Source organism: Coffea eugenioides, chromosome 6 (genome assembly GCF_003713205.1).
Source record: "Coffea eugenioides isolate CCC68of chromosome 6, Ceug_1.0, whole genome shotgun sequence".
Taxonomy (NCBI): Eukaryota; Viridiplantae; Streptophyta; class Magnoliopsida; order Gentianales; family Rubiaceae; genus Coffea; species Coffea eugenioides.
Window position 1 is genome coordinate 15,140,525 of NC_040040.1, and position 17,022 is coordinate 15,157,546.

The 17,022-nt window shown below is 31.4% G+C and overlaps 1 pseudogene; it reads right to left on the reverse strand.

Annotated features, from left to right (window-relative positions):
• Positions 1-549: 549 nt before the first annotated feature.
• Positions 550-2,545, reverse strand: LOC113773666 (annotated as a pseudogene).
• Positions 2,546-17,022: the final 14,477 nt, after the last annotated feature.

Genomic DNA, 17,022 nt, shown 5'->3' on the forward strand with positions numbered 1-17,022 from the left:
AAGAAATTGAAATATCAAAGAAATTGAAATCTGATTTCCCTGCGCAACAGGTAAGGCACAAAAGACAGAACAAGTTACAGAAATAGCCAAACGAAGTTGCACGAATCCAGGACCCAGTGGACTAGCATTGGCATATGGACAAAGCAAATTTGAAGGAAAGCAAGGTATCAATTTATCATTCCTTGTCTTACATGTATGGCTGCAAATGTAAACGACGATGGTCCAAATGGTCCACTGCAGTGCGCTGCAGATTATGTCTCCCAGAAGTGTCATGCTGCCCGCTACTAACTTGCACCAGGGACCAGAATCTAGAAGTGAATACTTTGTTACAGAAGAAAGAAGGACGAATGCATAAAAAGTGAGGATGAGAGACATTGCCAATTCTATTCATAATCTTGCGAGTTCTTATTTATTGTCCGCCATTGTGCTTCAATCATCTATGAGAATGCTTCCAAATCATCAAAAAGTTTGTGAAGAAACAGAATGGAAACCATGCTACTGTACAACAGAACGTGCATTAGTGCCTTTTAACTCAGAAAATGAAGAGAAACGAGTTCTTCAAGTGAGGGTGGTATGAAGAGAATTTTGAACTCAAAAAGAAAAACCTGTGCACATAAATTAGGTCCTCCTCCCACTAAAATGAGAAGGCAATAAGAAACGCGGAAACATTTCAATGGAATCCATACTACTGTACAACCTCTTAATGGAAGCAAGCACAGAGCTCATAACAAAAATTAACAGATAGGTAAATTTGCCAAGAAGTGAACTTTTCATTTTTTCTAAATTTTTGGCTCAATCTCTATGAAACAGGTTCAATATCCTTCAGGAGCCCTACTACTTGTTGCATAGTTGGTCGCTTTGAGGGAAGGTCAGCAGTGCACAAATATCCAATCTTCAGAGCTTCCACCATTTGAGTCTCTAGTCCAGTACCATGGATTTTTGGATCAATAGCTCTTGACCCTACATTCTTCCTCACTAATCCTCTCACCCAACTAACTAAAGTTGCTTCCTTTTCATCTGGATAATCATCGTCTGCAGGCTTCTTCCCAGTGATCAGCTCAAAAAGAATGACTCCAAATCCAAAGACATCAGACTTAGGTGTTGGATTCTTAGGGGGCCCAATCTGTGGGTCAAGAAATTCTGGTGGCACATATCCTGCAGACCCACGAGCAATCTCATCCTCCAGACCGTTGCCAAAAATTTTAGCTAGTCCGAAATCAGATAATCTTGGTTCCAAATTCAGATCAAGATAGACACTGCTTGCTTTGACATCTCGATGTATAATAGGAGGAGAACAGCCATGGTGGAGAAATGCAAGCGCACGCGCTGTGCCAAGTGCAATTTTGTACCTAAATCTCCAAGTTGTTAACAATCCTTCGGAGCCAATGTTTTGAATGGAATTGTTATCATCTTCTTCCCACGTGTCTGTGCTCCAGTCTTCTGTAGCTTGAACCCCAAGTGGGAGGTCATGAAGCAAATTTTGCAAGTTTCCATTCTCCATATAGTCATATATAGCAATCCTTTGCTCTCCAGCCAAGCAGTATCCAGTCAATGGGACAAGATTGGGATGTTTTATTCGACCAAGATACTCAAGCTCTCAAGCAGCTTCTTGGTCAGTCATGGTGGATCCATGAACCAAAACTTTGACAGCTACATGAATCCCACCAGACAAGAATCCTCTATACACTGGTCCAAACTTACCTTCAGCCAACAATGTGCCACGGTCAAAATGAGAAGTTGCAGACAAGAGGTCTGCAAATGTGAAATTCAACAGAGGCTTTTCAAATATAACTACTGGGACAGATGTTGCTTGCTTAACATCGGCAACCCAAGTGGTTGAATCCGTCTGGAATGAAAAGCGGCCAGATATATTCTGTTCTTCTTTGTAAGAATTCTGTTTCACTTCCCACATTCTGGTTTTCCTTCGATAACCAAAGGCTAAAAACAGCAATCCCAAAAGCAAAAAGACCATGGAGATGGTTAACACCACGGCAAGCTTGAGGCCCCGATGCTTTTGAGTTCTTCTCTTGAAAAGATCAGGATTTGCAGCAATTGGACAGCTGTTCAATGAGCCGATGAAAGCTGAATTGAGGGTTTCAGGGGAGAATTCTGATGCACAAAGGGTAAGGTTGTTGTAAGAGAAATTAAACCTCTCCATCCATGGTAGCTTGTCTATGAGCTTCATTGGGATGTCACCACTTAAATTGTAATAGGAAAGATCTAGTACTTGGAGTTTTTGGATGCTTAAAAGAGGAATATGGCCATTAAGATGGTTCCTAGAGAGATCAAGCAGATTACTCAACATCGAAATTTCACCAGGCATTTCGCCAATCAAATTACTTGCAGACAAATTCAGATACTCTAAACCAGAAAGCATACCAATGTGCAGCAACTGTTCTTTGGAATATCTGTTGTGTGCAAGATTAAGGTGTCTGAGATTCTGAGCTTCATTTAAGTCGTTGAAAAACTCTCCACTAAGCTGATTCTCAGATAAATCCACATAAACCAAGGGACAGAAAAAATGGTAAAAAACACCAGCAGAACACCCCCAAAGTCACTTCAAACGACTAATCTTTTTTAGCCTTTCTGCTGCATAAAGGGCAGTGAAAGATCACTTTTTTTTTTCTGACTTCTGGAACACCAACATTAATTCCATAGCCACCCCCCAACCTCTCAACAGAAACTCCAGTGAGGAAGTGGTATTCAGCTTTCAAGGGAATCTTACCATTGGGCAAAAGGAAGCAACCACTTTTGCCTCAACTTTGTGGTGGTCTTTTTGTGCCCATAACCCCAGAAAGTGCAGTGAGCAGCACATGACTGGAGACTCTTTATCAAGAACAAAAATGGGATTTTATTGTTTTTCCTGCGAGAGGGAACAAAAGTTGTAAGTATATGGGGGATGGTCTTGAGAGAACGAACGTGAGCATTGTTTCTTGGGATAATTGCAGAAACCTCCCCTGACTTTTATAGTAATAGCATTGACCTCCCCTATCAATTTTGAATAGCACTGACCTCCCCTATCAAAAGTTGGAGGCAATTTAATAGGTAAAAGTGGGTCAATTTACTAAAGTACCCCTGACATGATTTAATTTTACCAAATGAATATGATGAGTACTTTCATCAAACCCAACAAAACATTTGTTAATAAAAATTACACTAAATTAACTATTTCTGCATAGTTTAACTAATTAACTAAATAACTAATAATTTAATTAATTAATAACTAATTATCTAATTGTTAATAGTTATTAACTAATCAAACTATTTCTACATAGTTAAACTAATTAACTATTAACTAATTATCTAATTAACTATTAACTAATTAACTAATTATCTAATTAATTAATTAACTAATTAACTAATTTCTATTTATCTAATTAACTAATTAACTAAAGCTGTTGTCTATCCGAAACTAACAAACTATTTGCATGTTAAACTAATTAACTAATTAACTGCTTAATTAATTAACTAATTAACTACCTAATTATCTAATTAATGAATTAACTAATTAACTAATTTTTGTTTATCTAATTAACTAATTATCTAATTAGCTAAAGTTGTTGTCTATCTGAAACTAACAAACTATTTGCATGTTAAACTAATTAACTGCTTAACTAATTAACTAAAGTTGTTGTCTATCCGAAACTAACAAACTATTTGCATATTAAACTAATTAACTAACTAATTATCTAATTAATTAATTAACTAATTAACTAATTTCTGTTTATCTAATTATCTAATTAACTAATTAACTAAAACTGTTGTCTATCCGAAACTAACAAACTATTTGCATGTTAAACTAATTAACTAACTAACTAATTAACAGACTATTTGCATGTTAAACTATATGCAGTACGCATTATCTATTTAAAGTATCGGCTCTTTATGGGTATTTTACTTTCAAACATTTAATTTATGATAAGAACATCAATGTTTGTAAGTAAAATTCAAAAAATGTTACAGTAATATCAATATTCTTACTTTCAAACATTTAATTTATGGCCCTATGCCCCTCCCTTTTTGTAAGAATATTACTGTAACACTTTTTGAATTTTACTTACAAACATTGATGTTTTTATCATAAATTAAATGTTTGAAAGTAAAATACCTATAAAGAGCCGATACTTTAAATAGGTAATGCGTACTGCATGTAGTTTAATATGCAAATAGTTTGTTAATTAGTTAGTTAGTTAATTAGTTAAGCAGTTAATTAGTTAATTAGTTTAACATGCAAATAGTTTGTTAGTTTCGGACAGACAACAGCTTTAGTTAATTAGTTAATTAGTTAATTAGTTAATTAGTTAATTAGATAATTAGATAATTAGTTAATTAGTTAATTAGTTAATTAGATAATTAGTTAATAGTTAATTAGTTTAACTATTAACTAATTAGATAATTAGTTAAGCAATTGTCAAACAAATAATAATTGTCAAGCAAGTAAGGGCAAAATTGGAAGAAAATTCTTATCTCACTTCTACAAAAGCTGTCAAGGAGGTTTCTGCAACGAATTGTTACTATTCAGAGGAGATGAATGCAATTTCTAAACCTAGAGGGGAGGTCAGTGCAAATGTCAAAAATTTCAGGGGAGATTTCTATAATTATCCCTTGTTTCTTCTGGGCTTACAGTTTCACTCAATTACAAGGGGGACACAGAAAACCACCACTAAAAGCGGTTTTGTTTAAGTCAAAATCAAGACTGACGCATACAATTATCCCAAAAGAAACAAGGGATAATTGCAGAAACCTCCCCTGAGATTTCTGACATTTGCACTGACCTCCCCTGTAGTTTAAAAAATTACACTGACCTCCCCTGAGATTACTAATCCTTTGCAAATTTAGTTCAAATGATTAAAATATTGTTTTAGATAATGAAATTAAAATTTTGTACCAGATTTGTCCTTTGTGCTACATGTCCAATGAATGACAAAGTATTATAAATCAATTAACAATTAATAAACTTTAAGGAATATAATTTATAGGCAAACACGCATTACTCATTTAAAGTACCGGTTCTTTACGGGTATTTTACTTTCAAACATTTAATTTATGATAAATATATCAATGTTTGTAAGTAAAATTCAAAAAGTGTTACAGTAATATTTTTGCAAAAAAGAAATCGGTAGGTTATTTATTTAATATAAATTAAATATTTTTTTAAAAAAAAAGAAATAGCCCATAAAGTATTAATTCTTTATGGTTTTCATCCATTACATAAGTAAAGTATTTACTCTTTATGTGCATTCTATTCTGAATCATTTAATTTATATTAAATACATAAATGTTCGTAACTAAAATTGAAAAAGTATTATATTAATATTTTTACGGAAGAGAGATTGGTAAGTTTTGTATTTAACAAAAATTAAATATTTGAAAGTAAATACAAATCTGTATTTGAGCGTAAATATTTGTATTAAATTAAATGTTTGAAAGTAAAATACCTGTAAAGAACCGATACTTTAAATAGTTACCGGCCCTTTATGGGCAAACACGCATTATTCATTTAAAGTGCCAGCTCTTTATGGATATTTTACTTTCAAACATTTAATTTATGATAAATATATCAATGTTTGTAAGTAAAATTTAAAAAGTGTTACAGTAATATTCTTACAAAAAGGAAATCGGTAGGTTATTTATTTAATATAAATTAATTTTTTTTAAAAAAAGAAATGATTCATAAAGTTTTAATTCTTTATGGCTTTCATCCATTACATGAGTAAAGTATTTGCCCTTTATGGGTATTTTATTTTGTATCATTTAATTTATATTAAATAGATAAATGTTTGTAACTAAAATTGAAAAAGTGTTATATTAATATTTTTACGGAAGAGAGATTGGTAGTTTTTATATTTAATAAAAATTAAATATTTGAAAGTAAATACAAATCTGTATTTGAGCGTAAATATTTGTATTAAATTAAATGTTTGAAAGTAAAATACCCGTAAAGAGCCGGTACTTTAAATAGGTAATACTTATTTGCCTATAAACTGTACTCCTTAAAGTTTATTAATTGTTAATTGATTTGTAGTATTTTGTCATTCATTGGACATGTAGTACAAAGGACAAATTTGGTACAAAATTCTAATTTCACTCCCTAAAATAATATTTTAATCGTTTGGACTGAATTTGCAAAGGATTAGTAACCTCAGGGGAGATCAGTGTAATTTTTCAAACCACAGGGGAGGTCAGTGCAAATGTCAGAAAACTCAGGGGAGATTTCTGCAATTATCCCTTTAATTTATGTTAAATACATAAATGTTTGTAACTAAAATTGAAAAAGTGTTATATTAATATTTTTACGGAAGAGAGATTGATAGTTCTTATATTTAATAAAAATTAAATATTTGAAAGTAAATACAAATCTGTATTTGAGCGTAAATATTTGTATTAAATTAAATGTTTGAAAGTAAAATACCCGTAAAGAGCCGGTACTTTAAATATGTAATACTTATTTGCCTATAAACTATACTCCTTAAAGTTTATTAATTGTTAATTGATTTGTAGTATTTTGTCATTCATTGGACATGTAGTACAAAGGACAAATTTGGTACAAAATTCTAATTTCACTCCCTAAAATAATATTTAGGGAGTTTGGACTAAATTTGCAAAGGATTAGTAACCTCAGGAGAGGTCAGTGTAATTTTTTAAACCACAGGGGAGGTCAGTGCAAATCTCGAAAACCTCAGGGGAGGTTTCTACAATTATCCCAAGAAACAAATATCAAACACTCAAAGAAATTTGCCAGACTACCTTAAAACAAGCGAGAGACTCAGTGAACCGTCCCTGAACGGTTAATGGCTATGATCTGGCCTCAAAAATTTATGCGGTTGAGATTACAAGTTATAACTCGATTTTCACGTCATATGTGGGTCCCATAAAAATTTGCTCTAAAATTATGCGGCGTGCAAAAAAAGTTATACGATATACAAAGAAAGTTATGCACAATTAAAAATGACCAAAACTGTCCGGGACCTTGTCCGTGAAATGGGGTGCTGTTTGTTGGGAGGAGAAAATTGACAGTGCTGTACGGCTGTATGGAGTGGTGCGAAGTGGGCTTAATAAATGACAAAGGATTGAAAGAAATGTCTTTCTGGTTGGTGGAATTTATCAAAGGGCTGTTGGCAAATGATTCAATTATTATTTTTTTTCCACATTTCAGATAAGAACAATGCATTGATTCTGCATTTAAGATAGTGGCATATGTTTCCAAAATAAATCCCATCAATTAGTACCTTTTGGTGAAGTAATTTTGGGGAGTCAATAAAGATGTGGCAAAAAGAACAAAATAAAACTACTTTTCATTGCTATATCTACCGGTTAGAATTCTCTACAATTTATGTTAGGCAAGCATAATTTTAGAATTGTAGATATTTTTTAGACAAATGGCAAATACCACTGTATTATCTAATTAGATAACAAGTACAAAATTTTGGGTTGTTTTCTTTGTCCAGCCCCTCTCAATCCAACCCTCCACCAAAAAAAAAAAAAAAGTGCTGCTTTTGACTGCTGAATCAACTCAATTACCTTCCAAAATAATTCCCCAAAATTTCCCATTTTTTATGGATATAATAGGGAAAGTTAATCACAAAAAATCTGTTTCCAATTTTAACTTACCCTTTTTTTGTAATATTTAGTTGGAATTCCAACTCTCAAGGATATCGTTACAATGCAAACTTCAGTATTTAGATGCAGACATGAACTTGAAGCGATTGAGTGTTTATAGAGAAAAATCCAGAGGCTTTGGACTAGTAATAATCCATGAAAATTTGGACACAATAGTTAATTTATTGTCATATTTAATTTTATTCTTGTTAGTCCTTAAATAATAATAATAATAGTGGTAAGTAAGTTAAGTGGAAAGGCATTTTTGACACTTAATATTAGCGGCTTGTAAAAGACAACAAATTGGCCAACACATATCATGACAGGGAGAAATTGGTTCACCATCATAAAAAGTCAAGAATTTGATCTCTTATTATTATTAGTGAGTGTAGAGCATATTAGCATGTACCATTCGCCATGTGAGTGCTGATTACTTTAGCCCCCAAATAGAAGAAGATATTCAATTCATTCAATTATGGGAATTATTAGCAGAGATTGTCTGTACTGTACCGTATAACATGTTTGGTTGGTCCTTTTGTACATGAACCATTACGTATCAAAATGTGCTTGTTCTTCTTTACTTGATTTTTGGTACAATACTTGAATGAAAGGCAGAGAACATTGTTCTGCCCGTGATATTTTTCCTCAAGATATGTATTATATAATTTATGGCAAGGTTGGCCCTGATGGACTAAAGTCTAAAAGAAGATATGTTTCTTGGAAATGTGAATAAATTCCCAATTCAGGTTAGTTCCTAGATCAGGAAATACACCCTTTTGCAATTGTTCATAACCATTTTTTGAGAAAGTGGAAGTAATTTGCTTCTGTTTTCCAACTTGGATTTTTACCCTCTTCCATCATCAGCATTTGATGGAAATTGCGCCAGCAGATCAGATCAGGGGACCAGATGCATTGGGGTCGCCCCATCAGAACCGTTTGCTTTGTGGACCATGTTTGATCGAAAGTTCTACTTTGTGTTTTATATGTCGCACCATCATGCAAGTTAAGAAACCATTTAGAAATGCAAGGAAATTTTGATTGGTCAGTTTTTGAAAAACAAGGGCTCCGTTTGGATTAGCTGTTTTTGGGTTTGTTTTTCAAAAACACCACTGTAGCATTTTGAATCTGAAAAACAAGTCCGTTTGGATTAGTTGTTTTTGGGGTTGTTTTTCAAAAACTATATGAAAAACTTTTACTGTAGATTTTTTTGGATTATTTTTAGAGGTATTTTTGAAACATATTTTTGAGTATTTTTAGAATATTATAATTTTTATATTTTTATATAAATATACATTTATGCATTTATAATACATTTATATTTACAAATGTATAGATGTATATTATTATAAATGAATAAATTATAAATGAATATTATATAAATGTATAAATGTATAAATTATAATTTTTATATTTTTATATAAATATGCATTTATAATACATTTATAGATATTTATAAATAAATATATTTATATATTCATATAAAAATATATAAATGTATTATATTATATATAATACATAATATAAATATATTTATAAATGTGTAAGTGTATATTATTATAAATGTATAAATTATAAATGAATATTATAAATGTATAAATGAATATATTATAAATATATATTAATATTTTGTAGAAATGTATTTATATAATTAATATAAATGTATATATGTATTGATATTATGTATAAATATAAAATTAATATTATGTATATTAACATAAATGCATAAATGTATTATATTATATATAATACATAATATAAATGTATATTTAAATGTATAAGTGTATATTATTAAAAATGTATAAATAATAAATGAATATTATATAAATGTATAAATTAATAAATTATAAATATATATAATATTATGTAGAAATGTATTAATATAATTAATATAAATGTATACATGTATTAATATTATGTATAAATGTAAAGTTAATATTATGTATATTAATATAAATGTATAAATGTATTATATTATATATTATACATAATATAAATGTATATTATAAATATACATAAATATTTATATATTATGTATAAATGTACATTTATATAAATGTATAATGTATTATATATTATATTATATATAATTTATATAACATATAATATTTATGTAAATATATTGTAAATATATAAAAATATATTATAAATAAAATAAAATATTTATAATATGTATGTATAAATATATAATATTAGAAATGTATAATATATATAATATACATTATTATTAATATAATTTATGTATAATATACATAATTGAAATATAAATATTAATATATATTATAAAACAAAATTGAATAAATATATTTATAAATTTATATATAAATAAATGTATTTATATAAATATATAATATTTATTTCAATTGATATAATATATATAATATTATACATAATTGAAATAAATATATTTATATTAATAATATATATATATAATACATAATTGAAATATACATATTAAAATATATTAAAATATAATTGAAATATACATATTAAAATACATAATTAAAATATACAAATTGAAATATACTTATTAAAATATACAAATTAAATATACATAATTGAAATATATTTGGAGTTGTTTTTGATATATTGTTTGGATATGGTGTTTTTGAAGTTGTTTTTGAAATACACATTACTGTAGCATTTGGAATGTGAAAAACAGTTTTTCAAAAACAAGTGCAAAAACACTCAATCCAAACGCAGCCAAGATATTCATATACAATACTACAGTAATATATAAACAAAAACAATTACAAAAACACCAAAAATAACTTCAAAAATACCAAAACCACAAAAAACAACCTCATCTATAGTAAAAATTTTTCACTTACATTACTACAGTAAAATATTTTAAAAATAACCTCATTTATAATAAAAAAATTTCATTTACATTGTTACAGTAAATTTTTTTTAAAACATCCTAAAAAATAACTAATCCAAACGGAACTTTATCAATTGTCATATTGGCTCATAAATTAAAATATGAGTAATTTGAAATTTTGTTATAATTCACCAAAAGACACTACTGTCCTCCTTGAAACAAATCATGCTCTTTCAATCTTGTTCAATCGATTGCATTTACCTTTTATGCTAATTGTCCATTCCTGAGATTTGTAGTTTGAACTAAGTAAGTTCAAATTTTGTGCTTGTGATGTTTCAAATCTCTCAATCTTGTATTTGGCAAAGAAATAATTATCAATGTTCTTCTAGGATATATATGAAAAAAAAATGTTCTTGCAGTGTAATCAGTCAACAATAGTGTATGCAAATGTTCTAGGGTTAACTGGTTATCATGATGCTAATAGTTTTTGCAACTCAATCCATCTATATACTTTACATATCGTTTAATTAAAAAATGAGTACATTTTTTTTAATTATTTTTTTATTTCACATATATCAAATTGCTACAATCTTTAAACATTCGTCAAACGAAAAATTAGGCTGTCATCATCCCCAATACATCGTAATAATGTCTGTCTACCATTAGCACATGCTTTTCATTTAATAACATAGGCAAAAAAGCAGGCAACCAATCAAGGTTCACTAAAACTTTTGTACAATGTACAACACATACATGCAGCCAACAATAAGTACTAATGAAAAAACCTACCTAATCCACTTAATTCACTAGAAAACACAAACCATAAAGGATCGCCTCAGTCTTTTGAAAATAACATATCACAATCTCAGCGCAGAAAACACACCATCAGTCCACACAATGTTTGTGAAAAACCCAAATAACCAAGGGCTATCAACAAAATTACCATTGAAATTGAGGTCATGATTTCATAATTGACTCGAGAACACAATATACAAACCTATAACGTTCACTGTAAAAAATAATAGTGATCTAAGGTCATGGGACATTTGCCTTGCTCAACCTCCTAAAGCTCAGACTTTTCATCTAACCACCTAGGCCCATAAGACAAAGTCAATTTTTGGAAACATGTAAAAAAAAGCCATCGCAAGTAACTTATTCATTAAGAGTAGGTGTGTCAGGAATAGAAGAGTTGGGGAAAATCAAAATATAAAAACACAAAAAAGTGGATAATTAAACAGTGGAGACAGATCAAAAAAGGGTTACCTCAAAAATTAATCACTCTATATGAACCCTATGCAGTCTTTCAATATTGAATAACCAGTTGGTCCTGAAAAGCAAAATCGAAGAGTAAGTTTAATGCAAAGACAACTTAGTGGTACATGAGAACCTAATTTCATAATACTTCTTCTAAAACATTCCATACGTGGGAAAGATTAAAACAAATAAGCAAACATAGGCCACCTGGCACTAAATTAGAAAGCTATCTGCCAAAAGACGGCAAAGGCAAGAGCTTTAATGCAAGGCAATGCAGATGAAATACATGCAAATCGTCCACCAAACTATTTAAACCTAAAATATGAACAATTTGTTATAGAATCTATGACCCGCAAAACATAGAAACCAAAAAAAAAAAAAATCAGGAGCAAGACCAATTACAGTAAAAGAGAACTGCAGAGAAGACAACATACACGAAAACAGAAAAAAATCACCACCATAAAAATACTAACGATAATCGACATGAACTATAATCTACATAGAAATACACAGAAATACTAACGATAAAAAAGAAAGCAAAAGACCACCATGTACAAAAAAATTTCCAAGATTGCACTTGAAGGGAACATCTATCTAAATTTTCAACTACACATCTAAAAATAAATCCAGAAAGCCAATATATACAAAAAGATATTTATTAAAAAAAAAAAAAGATGGCGAGGAAAGAATTCAAGGAAAAATTTAGGAACTGATTATTAAAGGGAAAAAACTTTGATGCTCCACCTTTCTGATGAAAGCAAACAACATAGATTGATACTTCTAACAGGAAAAAGCGGGAAAAAAAAATATAGAGGCGAAAGCTAAGAAACAGAAAATCTAGCTCCAACCTTAAGGATCTTGAGGCCGGAGGAGACTCTTGATACTCTGATTTCTTCTGCACCACTGATGCTATGAATTATAATGCTCTCACACTTTCAAAGTGAAATCATAACCTCCCATCCTCTCTTTAAAAAAAAAAAATCTTTTATGCTTGGATTGCTGGCTTTCCGTTCTCGTGCTTTTGTTTGCCATTTTCAGATCAAGTTGGTTGGATGTATTATTACAATAAAGAAAATGAAAGGAACCATATAAGAGCCACAAACATGGCCAAAATGACAGGAAAGAAAACAATCAAAAAAAATATAGAGAACAAAGTCGAGAGAGAAAAAATGCAAGTCCAACCTTAACCCTCTTGAGGCCGGAGGAGACCCGTAATACTCTAATTTCTTCTACACCGGGGAAAAAAATTTACACAATCTCACTCTCATCAGGATGCTGAATGTTGGAAGACATTTCCAAATTTTTGGACTTGCAACATCACAAATATATACATATTATATGTTAAAATTCGACTCGTAAACCCTCCAAAAAATCCAAAAGGCTAGAGAAGTCTTGATGATGAGAAAGAAAAAGAGTCTTACAAGTCCAGACCATTGTTGTTCTTGTTGTTGCTCTCGGTTAGAATAAAAAAAAAAAAAGCCCAAGAAAAGAAAAGAGGAAGAAGATGAGACAAATAAGAGGATGATTGATGGAAAAATGAGCTGAAGAGTGAGACAACGATGAAGAAAGGAGACGAAAAATGGGCATTTCTGACTCCTCGGTCTCCACCCCATCAGGTAAGCAAACAAGTCAAGCCACTCGCGAGCGGCTTGGTGAAAACTAAAAAGCTTGGCTCAAGCTCGAGCTACTCGTTACATTCAATGAGTCGAGTTCGACCTCCAAAAATAAATACTCAAATGCTCAACGAGTTTAATCGAGTTTTCATATTATATTTATATTATATATTTTTAAAAAAATTTATATGTTTATTTCAAAACTCGAGTTCGAACTCGAGTAGATCAGGCTTGATATTTACTCGAGCTTACTCGAGTTCAAACGAGTCGAGTTAGAGTTTAATTTTATTTTATTGAGTCGAGCTCGAGTCCAAATTTGTTTACTAGTTCGAGCTCGAGCTCGAGTAGCACTGATTCTGATCGAGTTCGATCTCGAGAATGGTGCTACTCGAACTCGACTCGATAGTATCTCTAATCCCGATAAGGTTAAGGTAAAGAACAATAAAAGGGCACAAACATGGTCAAAATTACAAGAAAACCTATCCAAACATTAATAAACGGACACACAAATCTCCAAATTTACGGGCAAAAACCTGACCACCAAGGGCATTATAGAGAAAGAAAATGCAAAGTCAATATCAGAAAATTCAGGAGCCACAAATTTCACCTTTATGCCACGTTGGAAAGACCAAAATACCCCACGAATTCATCAGAATTACCATCAAAACCGGCCCATGGCTGCACTGTAGCTAAACCCTCTTCCCCCTTTTATATATTGTAGATTCTAAAAGTGAAAAATTGTGCAGGATATAACCACTTCAACACAACATTCTAAAAGTGGAAGAAGGTGATTAAAGGCACTAGAAACTTAACCGCTTAAAATCTAAACACTAGCCAACTTCATTGAGTCACTGCAAAGTACATGATACCAAGCATAAAGTTGTCCTAATACATCAAAATACCTAACAAGCACTCAGCTTCTCAAACTTCGTACAACCAATTTCTCACTAACAGTTTTCATTGCATAACAGAGCACATGGGTCAATTAAGATTGCATAGCATGATACTTCTCCAGTTCTTTGTCAAGTTGATCAGCTGATTTGTCAAGAGCTTTCTTTATCCCACGGCACCCACCACGAAATTTAAGTTTGGAAATCAGGAATGCAATAAACAGGGGCCATCAGTTATTGACTTGTACAAATACAAACAACAAAAGAAAAACCAAAATATCAAGTCCATTTAATATTTCATCCATGAATAGCACTTTAGACGGACCAACCAATACCTCACCTATCAAACATAGGCAAGTCAGTGTGACGATAAAACTTGCTGTCCATGGTCAAGAAGCAACAGCCTAAAGAATTTACCAGTTTTAAGCCTCTTCTTTTGGCCACGTAACATGTCAATTCTGCATTTGAGAAGTTCCCAAACCATTTGAAAGAAACTTTAAATTTAAGAATATATTAAGGATTGTTGCCCATACTTTGAAGGTACAACATATTACTTCAAACTTGATCTGCAAAGCTTCCTAAGATAGCTGCCAAATCAAGAAACCAGGGTTTGACCATGAAGTAAGACTCTAAACTCCAAGACTTGCAATTTACCAGAATCGATCAAATGGACAACAATAAGTAATGATAGCAAACATTTCTAGGGACATAAAATAAAAAATGCATTCATTGTGCTAAACAAAACAGCGTTAAAGTCGTCAAGAACAAACATTTGATCAGAGAATAGCTTTGACAGAAAAGAAAAGAAAAACTTACCACAAAATACGACTTCAATGCCGGGTTTCAGGACTTAACTCCTCAAACGTAGCAATGTTGTAAAGCCTTAGGAGATAAGAACCCCCAAAATGACGTGCAAGAGCTAAATTCCTTTCTGGCAATGATGGCTATTATAGACAAAAAGAGCAAAAGAAAAAACAATAAATGAAAGATTAATCATACGATAAACATGGCTGTTACATATCCAAAAACAATAAAAGAAACATTAATTATACGATAAAGATGGCTGTTACGTGTAACAAAGAAAGATCAATTACGACATGTGAGGATGTGAGGAGGTGGTGGTTCACTTAATAGAGAAATAAAGTTAGAAGTATTACTATATCTGCATTAAAGTCTTGTATTATCTGCTGATAGTTAGCGAGTGTGTCCGCATCCTCAGTGTGAGCACCAAAATTTCTTAGATATTCTACATAAGACCAGAAGTTATCAATGTAATCTTTTGGCTTAGACACACTTTCCAATTTTAGTTCCGCTGCTTTTTTTGCCGCTGAATTGAAGGATAATTAAATACAGCGGTATAGATGCTAGGTCGGTTAGCTTGTCGAATTCGAGATGTCCAAGATCCGAAACTAACTCTTAAATTCTTTGCTCTCTTTTTCATCCTTCGCTCAGCACGAATGACAATTTCCTCACGCTCTACTTGCGTCAAGAGGAAATGATGGTACTTCAGTTTTGGCCTAGAGAAATGAAATAAAACAAATTTAGTAAAAGAATAAAGCACACTAAACTTCAAAAACAGGACCAAAAGTCAGAAATAAATCTCTTCCCACTGCTCAAAATGAAATAAAACAAATTTAGTGGAAGAGCGAAACACTACACTAAACTCCAGAAACATTACAGAAAGTTAGAAACTCACTGCAGAAATTCTCTCTCACTACAAAATGAATCATACTCCGCTCGTAAAAGGCTAGGATGAGGTTGTGGAAGTAAGTCGTTGAACATTTGATGTAGAGAGTTCATATCAAGCAGACTGCAGCTTTCCCACTCCTTTTTTCCCTTGTTTCTGCAATCAAATTTAATCAAGAACAGCTTTACTTTTTCTCCGGCCACAAAAATTTTGTTCCCCGTTATGTCGCCGTGGCCAATTTTCATCTTCCAAATTTCTCCAAAGCATGAGATGATGCCCCTAGAGATAAGTTACAAAAAAATCACATGCATGTGTATCTAATTTCTTACATAATTACTGTAGCACTTTTTGTGATGTGATGTATGTGAGATAAAAAGGTGATTGAGAATATAAAAAGGTGGGTTGAAAAATGTGTTTATGATGCAAGTAAAATATTCTTTGGGATAAGTTCCCTATCCAACCAAACCCTTCAGTTTTTTGGCAATTAATCTTTGGCCAAAATAAAGATTGGCTCGTTTCAATCAAGCAGGGCCACGGGCAGGAATGGTTGCAGGTGCAATAGGAATTGTTGCACCTTGCAACCGTTTCTAGTGATTTTATGCATTTTGCATACCGTTTAGTTTTGTTTGTATACGGCGTAATTTTATTTGCACAACATATAACTTTAGAACAAATTTTTATGGATCCCACACACGTTATTAAAAACGATGTACAAGAAATGATTTGGACCGTACAATTTTTTTGGCCGTAAATAGCTCAGAAGCGATCCATCTGATGACCGTTCCTGCTCCTCGTCCAATCAAGTGTGCCTTCTTACCATGTACTCAAGTAGTACCGGTGCTTGACAATATTCAATTTTTAAAAAATTCATATACTCTCACAATTAAGAAATGTATAATTATGACTACATAAAACTCGTACGTTAACAACTAAATTTAAAATTCCTTACAACTGTAATTAAATCTTGAAGGAGTTAAATTCAGAATTCCTTACAATTGCAATTAAATCTAGAAAGAATTAAGTTCAAACTTCTTGACAACTGTAATTAAATCTAAAGGGTGCAATCTGAAAGTGTTTCTTTTTTATCTTTAGTTCCCTTGACTTAGTTCGAGTTTCTCCTACTATATATAATATATTAGCACACGAATAGGGTAGTGTTCC